The 4392-nt window shown below is 31.8% G+C and overlaps 1 long non-coding RNA gene across 1 annotated transcript; it reads left to right on the forward strand.

Annotated features, from left to right (window-relative positions):
- Positions 1-2226: 2226 nt before the first annotated feature.
- Positions 2227-3662, forward strand: LOC141596570 (uncharacterized). The gene is made up of 2 exons (XR_012522513.1): positions 2227-3356; positions 3452-3662. It is a non-coding gene; the product is annotated as an uncharacterized LOC141596570 (long non-coding RNA).
- The last annotated feature ends 730 nt before the right edge of the window (positions 3663-4392 follow it).

The raw sequence follows: 4392 nt of genomic DNA on the forward strand, positions 1-4392 counted from the left end.
GTTTGATGATTTGGAGCGATGAGATCACACTTATAGTGGAGTACCTTGTTTCAGGGAATAGATTAGGATGAGGTAACATAAGCGATTAAGGAAACCCTTGGGAGTGATGTGGTTATGAGTTTTGTTGTTTGAGATAAGAGTGTCTGGCGTTTCTTTGTTGTCTAAATTCCCTTCTTCCTTGATCATGAGCGTTACCGCTCATACCTCTCTTCCTTACTTCATCATACTCCTCTCATAAGTTTGATGTGGGTAACCTATGAAACTCCATCTTTGACCCCCTGTTAGGTTCGACTTCAATTCTTACCCCATGAAATTCATCATAGCTCTTTTGATTAGTTAAGCTTGAATTCTTTTTGCATACTTGCACCTATGATGTTTAAGTTACTTTTCACTTCGTGAAATTTTTAAACATTTCAAGCTACCAGTTTTGATTCGTTGTTAAAAGTTTATGATACTTTTGCAAAACCTTACCCATTTTAAAGGTTCGAAAATGAAAATTTGATTTAATTCCCTATTCCTTCCTTGAATATAAATTCATTTATCGTAATTTTAATTACTAAACCCGAGATTTCGTTAAGTTTTGTCCAATTTCTGTTAACTTTGATCTATTTATGACTTCTTTGTCAAAGTTAAATGTTACATTTTCAGGGATTTGATTTCCATTTGGCTTTAAAAGTGAAACCTTCATTTCTATTTTGGCTTTTTGCAAAAGAAAATTTAAGTAGATTACATTTCTCTTACTTTGATTTTAACGTTGATCGGATGTTAGAACTAGTTATTGGAGACGTTTGATAACTTGTTCTACGCTTGTCGGCGAATAGTTTTTGTTTTAAATTTGCCTCTGACTTGGAAAGTTAGCGTTCTTGTGTGCACGACAAGAGCAATTCCGTTCCATGAATGAGACTTATATTTTTGAAAACTCTTCATTAATGTTTTTGAAGGTATTTTGATTTTTTTTTATTTATACAAATGATTTGCCTTTTGACCTTATCTTCGATTTGGAATGTGATATTCTTGAATACGTAACGAGAACATTTCCGTTCCTTTGATAAGAATCTGGTTCTGTCAGAAAATTTTATTTGAAACTTTTGAAAGAATTCTAATTCTTACAATAAGTAACCTTTTAAATGTTTTGGTTATCAATTCCAAAGTTTCAGTTTTGTTTTATATAGCCCTTTATTTCTACTTTCAAGTTTCGAGGACGAAACTTTTTAAAAGATGGGGTGATTGTAACACCCGCGAATTTCCCATTTTGACATTTAAAATTTATTAAACCGTTTAACCACTTTATTATATATTTTTGAATTATTCAATTTAATTAATTTTATGTCAAACACGATTTTTATAAACGTATTATATAAAAGCTCGTTTATATAAAAATACGTACGATTAAACTATATTTTTAAGGCACGATTTATATAATAATAAATGTATACGCATTTTTGGTCGGACAATAACAGTGACAGTAATAATAATAATTCCCTTCCTTTTTTTCGTCTAGCTATAGACCGTCACATTTCCACTTGTGAGTCTAACCCTTCTCGACCTATCCTATTTTGACAACACATCGCACCTACCTGACATCCTACACTCTACTTTTAAAATATCTTTATTATTATATATTATTATTATGTACTAGCATTATTATTATTTATTGTTGTGGACCATGTGTCTTTCCTCCTTCTCCTTCTTTTCGAATAAACAACAACAACAAGAACAAAGCACACACTCCACATTTATTATTATCATTATTATTATTATTATTATTATTATTATTATTATTATTATTATTATTATTATTACGGTTTTTTTAACGCGTGCCTAAGGACACGCATTAATACTTAGTTAGGCATATGTTAAGCATTATCCATAACTAAGATTATTTCATTTACCTTAATTATCTTTTATTTTCTCTCTCAATATTTTTTCCTCCCACCAATATCTCTCCCTCTCTCCTACATATTCTCTCGTTATGATTTCCATAAGCTATGAAGTTTGACTTTTTTTTTACTCAAATTCATACCTAACTTTTTTAATCCGTACAATCATTTTTTATAGTAGTAAAACGTACTGAAATTATAAATTGCCAAGATACAAAAATTATAAATTAGAAGTTCATCACATGCAATAAAATTTCTACTGTATTCTACTCCTTTATACAAAAAATGAGATTTAAACCTTCTCGGGCTTGGGCATACATTTTTTCCCTCTTTTTAAAAGCAACAACCGAGACGGTATTTATGTGAATGTTCTCCTTTATAGTACAATTGAAATTATTTTTCCTTCAAATTTTTCCCCTCAAATTTTTTTCTCTCAAATTTTTATAGTACAATTGAAGTGTCAAGAATGAGATTGAAAGTAGTATGGTCAAGCAAACATGTAAAGCAACTTGGTTGACATAACTAATTAAAAACTATGGCGAATTATTATTGAACAAATGCACAATTTAATTGATGATTTGTATTGGTATTCAAGATACAAAAATTTATACTGAAAATCAACACGTAAAGAAAAACCACATAACTTGTGCGAGGGGAGTACGATGCATCAGAACCGATTAAATTGATTATCATTGATTTGGGGTACATAAAAAATTGTATAAGTTTATTGATGGATATGTTCTTTAGAAAAAAAAAATTGAACAGTGAGAAGGGAGAGATATTGGTGGGAGGAAAAAATATTTAGGAGAGAGAAAATAAAGATAATTAAGGTAACTAAAAGATTGTTAATTATGGATAATGCTTAACCTATGCCTAATTAAGTATTAATGCGTGCCCTAAGGGCACGCATTAGAAAAACCATTATTATTATATATTATTATTAAATATTATTGTTGTTGTGGTCCATACGCCCCACCTCCTACTTTCCTCTTTCTTTCTTTTCTCTTTTTCCTGCGTACAAACTCCAAATCAATTAGTATTATTATTATTATTACAATCAGTCTCCCTTGTGACGGATATTTTGTGAGATAAAAAGATAACAAAATGGGTTAGTGGAGAAAGGGGACCATATAAATAGTGTTACAGAGAGATAAAAAGTGTGTATTTTGTAAGGTAAAATGGTATCCGTCACTCCAAGGTGACGGATATGTCATGTCTACACTGATAATTTGTGTTATTATTATTATTATTACTACTATATTATTGTTGTTGTTTGGTCATGCGTGACCCCATCCCCACTACATCTCTACTTTTCTTCTTTTTCCTGCAAACAAGCACAGCAACAACAACAAAACAATAGAGCTCCTCCGTACGTCATTTTCGTCCCAGCCAAACCAAGATCCCGCCTTCATTTCTCAACCAAACTCCATTATTTTTGTACCATTAGCTTCCTCGTTCTTTGCTCGTTCTTTTAAGGTAAGAAATCTTCTATTTTGTTGAGGTTTCAAAATACCGTCTTAAAAGACAATTCGATTTCTTATCCTAAAGCAACTCGTTTTCCCTCCTTTTAGGTTGAAGATGAAGAGTAATTTGGGGTTTTAGAAGCTTTCTCAAGTTATTACTTGACTCTTTGCTAGTCTAAGGTAACCATTCCGAGTTACTCGACGAATTAATGTCACATTAAGTAGTTTTAAGTAGTTTTGGTTGTTGTTAGTAGTTGTATTTGTTGTTGTTTGAGACGATCTTGTTGATAAATAAATAAATGGAGTAAGATGAGTATTATATTATTGTTTAGAACAAATTTGGATGAGTAATTATTTGATGGGACAAATCCGCGTGATTGCTGGAACGTGTCAGTACCGGACCGAGACATTTTCCAATGTTTCCAAAAATATGACAGATTGAACGGCGTCGAAAAATTAGGTGGTTTAGCCACTTGAATCACTCAATTCGGAGTCCGTATGAGTATTTGGCGTCGTTTTACCGAAAAATTTATAGAAAAGTTACTGTTCACAGACCCGCGGTACTATTCACAGCAGTGAAACAGGCCCGTGACGGGCCGCGGCAGGCCCGTGCTTGGCCCGGGTCGGCCCGTTGCTTGTTTCACGGTTTTTCATGCATTATTTGTCATTTCGGGTTTATTAATGTTATAATTAGTATAAGTAACAAATGGGTAATCTTTTGAAATGCATCATATTAGTGGTAAAAATTATGTTTATATTGGTAGTTGCACATGTTAGGATAAATTATAATATGAAATTGTAATGAATAAGCTTAAAATGACTTTTATAGCGACTTTAGCTATGTTATGGAAATTAGTTTGTTAGTATTTCCAGGTTTTGGCACTCTTCATTTGGAAATGTTTGTGAATGGTTTAGAAAAGTTTTAAAAATTACAGGTTTTATTTAGTTGAACCAATTACAAACATATCCTGTCAGTTTTTCTGTAGAATTTACGTGTTTATTTATTGCTAAAAATGAGGGTGTCACAGTTGGTATCAGAGCATATTTGC

Source organism: Silene latifolia, chromosome 8 (assembly GCF_048544455.1).
Source record: "Silene latifolia isolate original U9 population chromosome 8, ASM4854445v1, whole genome shotgun sequence".
NCBI classification, from domain to species: domain Eukaryota; kingdom Viridiplantae; phylum Streptophyta; class Magnoliopsida; order Caryophyllales; family Caryophyllaceae; genus Silene; species Silene latifolia.